Source organism: Triturus cristatus, chromosome 1_1 (genome assembly GCF_964204655.1).
Source record: "Triturus cristatus chromosome 1_1, aTriCri1.1, whole genome shotgun sequence".
NCBI lineage: Eukaryota > Metazoa > Chordata > Amphibia > Caudata > Salamandridae > Triturus > Triturus cristatus.
In genome coordinates, this window is record NC_140579.1 from 944,976,317 (window position 1) to 944,989,767 (window position 13,451).

Genomic DNA, 13,451 nt, shown 5'->3' on the forward strand with positions numbered 1-13,451 from the left:
TCGCGCCAAGCTACCTAGAGGGTGAGCAGGGGTTATTTTAGGAGTGTAACCCCTTACCCTGACTAGAGGAAAGGTTCCCTGCTTGTCACAAGTACCTACCTGTGCCAACCAGAGAACCCGGATTCTAACAGCGCCCCAGGATCAGCGGGTGTCGGGAGGAGCACAGGAGCACCCACAGCCCCCTCTGGTCAGTAGCAGCTCACCCGCGACAGTTTGTGCGTCCCGCGCCGCGGGGTGCAAGCAGCGCTTAAGAGGCTTCAGGCAGCGCCTCCCTCGCAGCTGTGAGTGATTGTGTCCACGCGTTGCACTCTGGGACTGGAAGTCCCACCAGAGTTTGGATTGCTCTTGTGGCTGGTGGAGGAGCCAACAAGCGCGCCCCAGGTTCAGCGGGTGTCGGGAGGAGCACAGGAGCACCCAGAGCCCCCTCTGGTCATTAGCAGCTCACCCACGGTAGTTCGTGTGTCAAATGATAGAAGCATGCTCGCGGCTCCTCTGCTTTCAGCGGTGCACGAACCAAGCAGCAGCCTGAATCTCATTTTAATAAACTTTAGTCAAAAGTTATTGTTAACATCACTCGTCCCTCCGTTTACCTTATTGGGTATTGGGTCCATATTGGTCCTATTTACGTGTTACCACTATTCAGTTTGTGGTTTGGTATGATAATAATAAAATCCAGCCTATACATAAAGAAAAACCTATTAGGTTTCGGGCCATATTACTATAATCATTACTCTATCCATTATACCAGTAATTTAAGTTTCAAATGTCTCACCTGGTGTTAATCCACTCGATTCTTTTACTTAATTTTGTTACTGGAGCGCATTTCCTTGGCTTTAATAAAGGTATAAACATGTGTATTAGAGACACAGTGTGGGGCACAGAGTCCTCAAATATTATCTCATAATTTGCCTTGCTTCATATCGTGCAATCTAAATTCCTGCACTGAGTACAAACATGTTCCTTGTATGTTAGTTTTATACATTTCTACCCCTCATGTACTCGTACTTTTACGGTATCAACATGTGTATTTATTGGACGAGTCTTGAACCTCGCGGGTAGAATCCTTCCGTTATCTTTAACTTATTGCATACTCATTTCCCCGTTGTTCAGACCCCTTCTTCGTTATTGTTTATCTTAAGTTAACTCAGCGCGATGAGTTAACTTAAGATAAACTCATTATAATATGTAGCACAAAGAGGGTAAAATACCGCGTGAGAACTTAGGAATCTAAATGCTTAAATGTTGATGTTATCGGCTATGCCGGTGTTCCATAATGGATTGCTCCCCTCGGCTATGCGCTCCCCCTAAGCATTTGCGCATGCGTATCTCTTTGCGCAGGCGCGTATGCATCCACCAAACTTTGAGGCTATAATTATCTGCTCCCCAGCGCACAAGTCAACGCGCATGCGCGGAAGCATTGCCCTGCCTTTCGACTGCGCATGTCATGTATTCAAAGCTCCGGTGGCAGCGTTACTTATTGTGGATGTTGGTGCGTGGTGGCAGCCTTACTTAACCGTTAACCGGTGGATGTTGGTGCGTGGTGGCAGCCTTACTTAACCGTTAACCGCTACCAGTGATTGTGGATGTTGGTGCGTGGTGGCAGCGTTACCTGTCGGTCACCTTACTGATCAGGTGAGCTGTGGCCGTACGGCGAAATAGTGAACGCCTATATATAGATAAGGTTTTCCCCATTGTGGCCGTTCGGGACGGGCGGGTGGGCAGAAAAGACTTTTCCTTCTTGCCCAGAGAAGACGAGTACAGTGTCAGCTTCCGCTCTGCTGCTGGCAGCTGCCCCCATCTCTCTCTCTTTCTTCCTCTTCCCCCTCTTTCTATCTCTGTCTCGCTCCTTCTCAGTTGCTGAAAACCGTGACTTCAAGCTCTTACCCTATCTTTCCTTTAATTATTCCCTATGAAATGGATCCAAAAAATAAAGAAACTCTTTTACTGTAAATGTCTTTCTGACATTTTACTATTCTAAAGTGCAGCCTCGGGCGGAGGTAAAAAAGGTCAGAAATACGAAAAATAACTAAATAAAGCAAGCCAGAGTGGTCGCAAAGTGGCCACATTGGTTGTATCCACACCCAAACATATTAGGGCCACTTTACAGAGTTTGCCAGTAAAACGCTTCTTTCATTTTCTCATCTTTCTTTGAACAACGGGGCCTATTTACAAAGAAGTGACAGAGCAGCGGCGTTAGCCTTCTTGGCTAACGCCGCGCTACGCCACTTCTGAAACGCAGGGCTGCACCCTATTTACAACAATATGGTGCAGTCGTGAGTTCCCCCCTGCGTTTGGCGCTAATTTCAACTGCCTAGCGCCCACAGTCACTCTTGCACCATAGTGCAAGGGCGCCTGTGCTGGAGGGAATGATTGTTCATGTTCAGGAAGGTGCCCCTTCTTGCACATAAACATTCTTAAATTGTGTTTAATAACTTCTATGTGTGCTGCTATGTGCAGCACATATAGAAGTTGCAGCGCGTCAATTTTTACATTATTGATTATGTGCAGGAAGGGACACCTTCCTGTACATAAACAATCATGCAAGGTCTTATGCTGTTTTTATGTGAGCTGCACAACGCAGCACACATTAAAAAACAGCAAAATCGAGGAGAAATAAAGCAGTCCACCTCGTTGCGCCCTGTTAAGACCACGTTGTTCCTGCTTACATTTATCATGCTTTACTTAATCTTGCAATCCATATGAGTAATTGCTTTTTGTAAGATGTTATTACTTTTTTCAGGCAGCATATTACTTTTGTCTAGTGCATAATTTAAATTGAGTCTCATCCAGGTGTTTATAGCGGGTCAGTGCAGTGCGAGTTTCTCTCAGTGGGGCAGTATGTTGCTCAGTGGGGGAGAGGATGTGGCACTATGGCTAGAGATATCAAATTTAGAACTGGGGAACCAGGTTCAGCCTTCACAACCAGCCCACCAGATCACTCTACTTAGGGAGCACATTCCCATGCTAGACCACAGAAGCCCCCGTCAGACTGTACAAGTCCTGTTGTCTTCGCACCAGCAGGTGGACCCTAGCGATAGCAAGTGTGGGTTAACCTCGAAAGCCTGTCCATCACAATCCGTGCTGAAGTTCACCTCCAGTCTTGCGGGCAGGCCTACAAAGCAGCACACCCTAGAGTCACAGTGACTCTGTCACTGATGTCACAGGACCCTTGAAGCCAGTCCCCCTCACCCATTGGTATCTCCATAGGCCTTGTTTCAGCAGTAGTAGCTGCCACTCACCAGGGATCGGCAGTACAGGATTTGCAAGCACACCAAACTAAGTTCACAAACTTCACGGTCTCTGCTTCATGCACAAGCACTTTTAATATGGGCTGCCTGCTTTGGGGCCAACAACATTATGCAGCAATGGAGAATAAAATGATGCCGCAGTCTTAACTAAATTAAGGCTGCAGCGTAATACAGTATATTTTCTGATACTTTATTATTTTTATATGTACTAACAGTCTCTGCACATATTTTGTCTCATTAGTTCCAGTGTAACATACAAATGCAGCAGTGAGAAAGGTGACCAGTCAACCTTTTCAAAGGGCTGACCACTTTTCAGCGACATAAGTCAAATTGTTTAGTAACTTTTGATCCGTTTAAGCTACAAACAATTTATTAGTTAAAATCATCAGATTATGCAGCAGAGGATGTATTATGTGGCAAATATGGCAAAGCCATAATTATGTTGAAAATATTTAAAAACTAGGATATATTGCCGTTCATGTTTGAATTGCTCTTATGGAAAAAGGGAGAAGTGATGATGATAGAAACTGCATGGCTCGGACACAAATGGGTTGTGATTCCACTTTGTTGCATATTTAGGGTATTCTGTGATTGGAAACATATCCCACTTTTTGAATATATTTTAATGTCAATAGCTCATTAAATCTTTAATAAACCAGTGTATCCATTGGTTGAATTAAATAATGCAATAAGTTGTAATTGGCCAGTGAAATGCCAAACAAATACGAAAAATTGGGATGTTTGGCTCTTTCTGGCCACACCTCTGACTCCTCCCACTGACCCATTCCACAGGTTATTCCCGCCCTCTGATTCTCCGCCCACAGTTCCCCTACTTTTTTTTCCCCACTTCGACCACTGTGAAAACCACCCACTTGTTGGAAATGTTGTCTTTATATGACAGTTTTGAATTCCAAAGTGCAGCCTAGCGACGGATAGGAAAAAAGGTTCAACATAATTAAATAAAGCAAGATAGAGTGGTCGCAAACTGGCCAGATTGGTTATTATTCACACCCAAACACATTAGTGCCACTTTTACAGAGTTTGCCAGTGAAGCGCTATTTTTGTTTTTTGGTATGTTAGTTTGAACAATATTGTTTTCCCCGTATGCGGAAGCGCACCATTCCTGGAGGTACTGCAATACTTAGTTGGCATGTGGAGTGGAAATTGTTTAATGTGATCTGTGTCAGCTGTTTTTCTCACTTTAGTTTATAAAATGTGTACCGCTGCTCTGTTCAGGGATGTGGTCTTTTTAAATCGTACTGCTGTCATGTTAACTTTTCAGGCAAAAATACTCATTGATTTCTGAATAATGTAAAAAAATGTTCACCACGTTGTTCCTGCTTACGTTTCACTTGCGTTACTTAAACTTGCATTCATTATAAGTGTTTACTTTTTCGAAGGATGTTTTTTTTTTTTCCAGGCAGCATATTACTTTTGTCTAGTGCGTAATTTGAATAGGGTCTCATCTAGTTGTTTATAGCGGGGCACAATAGGGTTGTAGCTAAAAGTACTGCAAGTTTCTCTCAGTGGGGCAGTATGGTGTTCAGTGGGGAGAGGATGTAGCACTATGGCCAGAGTTGTTGTTTTTGGAACTGAGGAATTATGGTTCAGCCTTCATGACCAGACCACTCCCCAGAGGGAGCACATTCCTATGCTAGACCTTAGAAGGCCCCACTACACCTTAGGAGCGCTGCTGTCTCATAGCACCAACAGGTGGACCCTAGCGGTGGCAATTGTGGGTTAACCTTGAATGCCTGTCCACTAAAATCCGTACTGCAGTTGACCTGCAGTCTTCCGGTCAATCCTACGAAGCAGCACATCCTAGAGCAACAGTGACTGTCACTGAGGTCACAGGACCATTGATGCCAGTCCGCCTCACCCCTTGGTACCTCTATTGGCATTGTTTCAGCAGTGCAACTCACCAGGGATTGGCAATGCAGGATTTGCACGCACACCAATCTAAGTTTGCACGCTTCAGGCACAAGCACTTTTAACTAATTGTTCTAGCAGGGAAGCCAGGAAAAAATAATAAGTTTTCAGATTTTTACATTCCTCATTCAGCTACCAGATTATCATGTCTTGCCCTCTTATACTTTACATTAAAGGTTAATTTTAATAATGTGTTTTTCTTTAATTTGTGGCGCTTTAGTTTACAGCGTGTGACATCCAAAAGCCACAACGAAGCTCGGATTATTTGAGCTCTGGCTCAAAGCTCTCAGTGGCTCGCACACATTTTAGTTTAATCTCACACCACCTGCACTCGGTGGGAATGTGGATACTGCCAAAGTGTTAATTATCTTCCCTGTTTGTGAGGGGAAAAGTAGGCCAGGAAATCAGATTTTATAGGGAACACTCACCTAGAACAGTCTGGTGTGTACTGGGTGCAGTGAAACTACAAATACTGGTCCTGCAACTGTGGGACGGATCACATAGACCGCCCTTTAGTTATGTGGTCTGCTGATATGATTCATTACTTCCCTAAATTCTTGGTCTTTGCAATGTTTGTAGATTGTCCGGTATTTTAAGCCATCTTTCTCATTGTTGTTTATTTTCCACTTTTCCTTTGGATTGTTTACGACTCCCATCCATTGCCACCCCTGTTTATTTATTATTTGTCCTGTATCTGACAAATGGGAGCATTTTGATGTTGTTGCCATGTTTAGTGCTCCCGTACCGAGGGGGTTGGGACACAGGGCGGGAGCGTGGCCTGTCGGTAAACGGATGGTGCGTGCGTTTCTTTTAAATGCAAACCTCTTGAGAAGGGCGACTGATAAATAGGGGCCTGGGGGAGGAGGGATGTGACGTTTCCCTTATTGGAAAGTCTTTCATTAACTCTTCAATACTCTTGTGATTCAGTCGCACACATAATTCTATTGAGTGGTTGACTTGCATCAATGCACTTGCCTTTCTGTCAGTGCATTAAAAAGGCTTCCAATGTGTCCATAATTGTTTCCTGAGGCAAGCATGAGTTCCTGAATCAGACTGTATGACCCAGTGTGTAATAATTGTATAGCTCTTCAATCCCTGGCGGCACAGCACCCCGGATAATGTGCTGCACAACTGAACACTTATAAGGTCCCAAAAGTGCAACCTATTGGCTATGCTGATGCTTGTTCACTCCAGTGAACTCCACAAAGAGCTGATGACTCACCTGATGGTTTTTGGTACAATCTGTATAGAAAGTCCGCACTCTCGTGCTCCAAGTACTGCACCAGGCGACACATTTGTCCTAACAACTGGCTTTATTAATTTTACTTAAGGGATGCCTGGCAGCCAAGAGGATATCAACCACCTCTGGAGTAAGATCAAACATGTTCCGCTGTCGCCGCTCAATCTCCATGCACGAACATGGATTTTTCAAATGCCTAGGCTGGGAACCCAGCCCTTCTAAAGCAATAGCAGGTTCTCCCGTAGACACAGAGGACAGATACTCAAACCCAGGAATTCTGATTATCATACCCTCCGTGCCCAATTGGGGTCCTCTGAGTCCAAGTTATCCAAGTTGGTCCTAATATTCTTGAGCATGAGACAGGAGTGGTATCGACAGGAAGGCAAACAGGAGTCTGGTCGGCCGCGTCTAGGAGGCCGGCATCCAGGGCTCTGCCTTGGCCTGGGTCCGCTCCTTCTTGAGCAACCGCCATCAGGCGGTTCGGCTCTCTCAGTTCTCTGCGGACGAGGTTGAGCTAACCTGTGGCGTCCCGCTGGGCTCCTCCTTATCCCCCCTTCTTTTTAATTTATACCTTACCCCCCTTATTCGCTCTTTACGAGGCAGCTGTGTCACCGCGTTTAATTATGCGGATGACATCCAGCTGGTCTTCGATATTAACTCCACGGCCCAGTCTATCGACAATTTTCAAACTACTCTTTGTTACATCAGTGACTGCATGGGGGCGAATCATTTGAAACTTAACCCTGACAAGACAGAACTCCTGCTTGTCGGGGGTACAATCAACCCCTGGAACTCCACCTTTTGGCCCACAAGGTTGGGCACCCCCCCTAATCCCGTCAGCTCAGTGAAGAGCCTTTGGATCATCATTAGTAATGATCTCTCGATGAAATCCCAGATTGGTGCGGTGGTGTCCTCCAGCTTTTTCCAGTTGAGAAAAATCCATGAGATTGCCCGCTTCCTGACCACCGAAGCCCTCACCCTGGCATTACTGGCGCTAGTCATCTCCAGGATAGACTATGCCAACTCCCTCTATGTTGGCATACCAGTATACCAATCAAAGAAGCTTCAACTGGTCCAGAACCAGGCAGCACGGCTCATTCATCACCAACCCAAACACCAACACGTACGCCCTCTTTTAAAATCTCTTCACTGGCTCCCTGTCACTGAGCGGTGTAAATTCAAATTGGGCTGCGTTATTTTTAAGTCCCTTGTTGGTACAGGACCCTTGTTCATCTCTTCACTTTTGCACCCATATGTTCCTTCTCGCTACCTTCGTTCCACCCACCTGGCTCTACTCCAGATCCCAACCTTCAAACGTAAAAAACAGGGAGGACTAAGGTTCTCATTTCTTGCCCCTTCCTTTTGGAACGCCCTTCCACTAAGTTTAAGACTGGCCTCCCCCCTAACCCACTTCAGGTCTCTCCTAAAAACCCACCTGTTTTGCATAGCCTATAACTACTCTCCTTAACCCCTTGGACTGTTTGTTTTCTTTTCTCTTTGCTTCCAGTGCCAAGAAACCGTCTGGTGTTAGCCGCGCTTTATAAATTCTTTTTACATTACATTACGTTACATTACATAAGGCGGAACGCACATCTGAGTGAGAGATGCCTTGGAAATATTGTTCTGCAGAAGTGCTGACATTGCTCGTTCTTGATGGTGGCAAATAGATCAAGCCAAGTTTCTGCCCATTCGTGGAAGAGAACCTGCCGTTGCCTCCAGGTGTAATTGCCGCTCGTGATCCACTAGGCGCTGTCTGCTGAGCCAATCCGCCAAGACCTCTGGCCTCCAATCCGCCAAGACCTCTGGCCTCCTGGTCAGAATACTGCTTTTCCCCTCATGCAGCACCCCCTATGGAACAACTGCCCCCAGCGCTGCAAGGTTGGTGCTCGAGGCTTCTGTGCCTCCTCCCGCTCGTCTCTGCTTCTGTGCCTGATTCTTTCCTCCTTATTCTTGTCTTTTAATTTTTCTTTTCCTTTTCATGTTCTTTTTTGCCTTTTTCTTGTTCCTTTATTTATTCTTCCCAATTCCCCCTTTCTTTTTTTTTTCTGCGTTTTTCGTTGCTGCTGCCCCCACGTGTTGGCGCTCCCGCCTCTCAGCTGTCCCACCGTCCCAATACTTAATGGCAGCAGCGGGTGCACCAAAGGCAAGCCGGTCTGCGTCCCGACCAGTTACAGGGACCCTGGTCCTTCGACCCACCAGCACTACAGCTCCCCGATCCTCTATGCACTCAATGCCAGCCAAGACAACTACAAGCATTCTTCACTTATCGACACACACAGACCTTTTACCTGCTGCCACTGTCGGCACTTCTTCGCCTTCACTGAGACCCAGGACCCACCTCAACCCACCCGCCACAACTCCACTGCACCCCAAACCATGCAATGAATCTTCCTCAACGTGGACTCCCTCCACAAACATATCGTTGACCTCCTTGACAGCACTTCCACTGACGTCGCCTTCCTCATAGAAAACTGGACGAGCGCCGTCTTGGGACCGGACATCGTGATCGCAATCCCTGAAGGCTCCAAGATCACCCGGAAGGACCGCCACGGAGGAGGCATCGCCATTGCTCACAAATCCAACTTCCGACTGAGCACCTACACTGACGGGCCCATAGACATGATGGAACACCTTCACTTAAAGATCCAGCCCAACCCGACCGCCATCTTCCGAGGCACCCTCCTCTAAGGACCCGCACACCTTTCTCCGACTCCATCACCAACATCACCCCGCATGACCTCGCCTCCACCGACCTACACCTTGCAGGGACACCTCAACTTCCACGTTGACAACCTCCAAGACCCCAACTCCTCCTCCCTCCTGGACAACCTCATCAACATCGGATTTAAACAGATCGTACCAGAACCCACACATTCATCAGGACACACCCTCGACCCCATTTTCACAGCAGGAAACTCCATCCCCTTCAGCCCCACAACTCAACTCCCATGGATGGACCATCATTGTGTCCACTTCACCTACAAAGCCAACATCACTCGCAAATGTCCACACCAGCTCCAATGCATGAATTGGAAACCACATCCCCGATGAACAGCTCCCGCATCCCTCATCTGCTCTGTTCCCACCACCGTGGACGACGACCCAACCACGCCTTCTTCCACCACAAAATTAGAACAACCTCCAGGACAACCTACACGCGGAACCTACACCCACCATTCCCTACACCATGCGGCCTACACTCGACAGTTGGACCGCCCTCTCCATCAATGACACCCTGAAGACTATGAAGTCAGTCCACTGTGGGGCCCCACTGACCCTTGCCCCCACCACATCTCCCACAGAGCTGCCAACATCATTGACCCACTGAGCTTCTACGAATCATCAACCGCTCCTTCGAGACCTCCTTCCCCGGTGACTAGAAACACGCCAATATCAACTCTCTCCTTTTAAAAAAACCCTCAGCGGACCCCACCAACCTCCAAAAAACTTCAGACCAATCTCCTTACTCCCTTACCCGGCAAAAGTCATTGAAAAAGTCTTCAACAGCCAGTTTGCCTCCTTCCTAGAAGAAAACAGCATCCTCGACTCGTCCCAATCTGGCTTCACGTAAAATCACAGCACCGAAACCGCCCTTCTCGCTGTGACAGACGACATCTTCTCCCTCCTCGACAGAGAAGAGATTGTGGCCCTCATCCTCTTGGACCTCTCCGCAGCCTTCCACACTGTATCTCATCACTCCCTAGCCCAAACACTACATGATGCAGAAATCCAGAACAAGTCCCTATACTGGATCCTCTCATTCCCATCTGTCAGTATGAAGCAGGTCAGACTCCCACCCTTCCTCTTGTATCCCACACCGACCATCTACGGAGTTATCCAAGTATCCTCCATCAGCCCCACCCTGTTCAAGATCTACATGGCCCCGCTCGCACCCATCGTCGGATCCCACGGACTCACTATCCAATAAACCCAATATCTCCAAACACAACTTCCAAGAAGTAATGGAAGCTGTCGCCAGGTGGATGAAGAAAAGCTGCCTACAACTCAACGCGGACAAAAGTGAAGTATTCCTCATAAGCCCACACCCAGATGCCTGTAATGACTCCTTGTGGCCCCCACCTTCTGGAACCCTCCCTCCCCCACCACCACACACGGAACCTCTGAATCATCCTGGACTTAAAACCGCCAAATAAACGCCTTGTCCTCCTGTTTCCACACCCACCGTTCCCTACGAAAGACCTTCAACTGGATTCCTTTTGAGCACAGGAAAACTGTCATCCACGCCCTCCTCAGCAGCTGTCTGGACTACGGCAATGCACTCTACGCTGAGATCAACAAGAATCTTACCCCAAACAAAACGTCCAGAACGCCTGCACTAGACTACTACTCAACCTACTTCGCCACATCACCCAACACCTGCGGACACTACATTGGCTCCCCGTTGAGTATAGAATCCCCTTAAAGCTTCGCCCACAAAGCCCTCCAAAACACCAGACCTACCTATCTTGTTTTAACCACCCCAAAGATCCCTCCGGTCAGCCCAGCTCTCCCTTGCTATGGTGCCGCTCATCAAGAAGACTAGAACAGGAGGCATTTCCTTCTCCTTCCATGTGGCCAGGGTATGAAACATCCTCCCACCTCACCTCCAACAGACGCCAACACTCTCCAAGTTCACGCAGGACCTCAAGACCTGTCTCTTCGACTCAGTGAACATCCGGGACCTGCACGTGCCCCCTGCCCCTCCCGAGCGCCTTGAGACCCTTCGGGTGAGTAGTTGCGCTTTACCATCCTTGATTGATTGATGGCCCTCTACTCCAGAAGGTTGATGTGGGGCTGGGACTTCGACAGAGGCCACTGATTCACCCCCCCCCCACCTTTCACAGATCGCCACCCTCAAACCAGAAGCAACGCATTGTTCACTGTCCGCTCTGGGTAGGGAAGGCTCTACTGCTGACTCAATCACAGTTCAGTAAGAATCACTGAAGATCTTTCGCAGTGTCTTCCAAAATATCAATTTAGTCTGAGATGTCCCCTTGATATTAAGCCCACTGAGACTTCCGATCCCGCTCCAGAGCCCACATTTGCCACTTGATGTGCTGGAGGCTATCAGTTCCGCAGCCTTAGAGTTGGCCTTAGTCCAGTACCACAGTGTTACATTGAAGGATGCTACTTTGATGTTCAAACATGTATGTAAATATGAGTACTAAAACATGCGGCCTAAACCTGTATATTATTTTTAGCTTTGTACATCAGGCTTTCCATCCTCCTGTTAAACATTGAGGGATTCTGCTTTGTGAGGTTTGAGTGTGGCAGGCAGAAGCCATGTGGAGCAGGTGAAGTCTCTTCAAAATTCACATAACCACACTTCTTGTTGCTTTGTTTTCCATGGAAAATAATTTCGTGTTTGTTGGTATTCCTCTCTGCATTTCTTTAAAATGCGGGAGATTTTCACCTTATTCTTAGATTTTCTCCTACATGTTGTACATTAACTGTTGCACCTTATGTGTTTGAGCATGACGGTTCAGAATCCACATGCAGCAGATGATTGATCTTCAAAATTCCTCCAACTTTATTTTTTAAACATGGGTATTTTCAACTTTTTACATTAGATTTTCGCTTGCCCATTCCACATGAAGAGTTTTTTAGATTTTTCTCTTGCCTGTTTTATATTGGGTTGCTGCTTTGTATCTGCACATCTTCGCCCACAGACACAGGCCAGCACGGACGCGTAGGCCGTTGCTGCTGATTTCGATTCACCACTGAGGCTACGCGGAGTGACCTCTGCCTCGGGTCCAGAGAGGGCCCTGTAAGACCTGGGACACTTTTCTTGTCATCTTGCTAGGGCTGTGGTGCGTCCATCCCTGTTCTTCTCCAGGTCTCTTCTCCCCTCTAGGAGTTATTCTGAGCTCTAAGAGCAGCCACCTTCTCACGGTTCTGCTCCTGCTGCCTCATACCGCATATCCTCATTATGCCTCGCTCTTTCCTCTGCCTGTTTGCTATACTGCTGTTACCTCCCAAGTGTGCCGCGTTCTCTCGTGCCTGATTATTAGATATCCTAGTGTTCCGTGCTCTCCCTACTGACCTGACGGTAATACTGTTTACCCCTTCATTGTGCTTTGGCCTCTCCACTCCTTATTGTTAGACTGTGTTTGTTAAAAATCTGGTACATTGTCTCCCCTCATTATTTCTCTCTCTCACCCCTCTCTCTCTCTCCCCCCTCCCTCCCTCGTCACCAACTCTACCTGTAGGAGAGTAGGATCTGCTTCTTATAGTTACCCCCACTTTTTGCTGATGTTTCACTGTTTTTTCACTTATGCTGGGGTCCTGATTGGCAGGATCCCAGTCAGACTATCTGATTTCCCTCTAAATTGATTCCATGTACTTTAGGTACACTCCAGATTGGATACTGGGGTACCCTTATGAGTCCCTAGTATACGGTACACTATGTACCAAGGGCATAGGTACCCCAGAGGTCTACCAGGGTCTGCAGCATATATTATGCCACCCCTGAGCAGCCTTGCAAAATGACACCACAGGTCTGCTACTGCAGCCTGAGTAAGGTGGTGCATTCACCCCTTACTGTGGTATAGGTTACCTATATACATTTTGATCACACACATATAAACCTATAAGTCTTAACAATCCTGAAGGCAGGGTGCTTTGTTTTCATGTGAGAGGGTGCCCATGCATGAGCAGATCCCCTCTGCAGCCTTCGGAATCTAATCCCCAGGGTTGTATGTGATGCAGCCAGACCATATACTATTAAATGCATTATAACCTCGCGGTAAATGCTAACTTTGGAATGGCTGCACAGAAACATGTTGTGTTTGGTGCCAAACACTTTGGAATCATACCTCCCTGCCAGTAACTGGCGTGGGAGGTATGATTCCACCCTACTAGAGGGAGAAACATGACTACACTGGTACCAGCTTAACAGACCCCGGGCACCACAAAATGGATGCTGCAGACACAAGTCTGCCCTCCTGCTGCTGGACGAAACTCTGTACAAAAGGGGGTGGTGATGGACGGAGCATCAGAACCAATCAAACACTCACACCCAGTCAACAGATCTG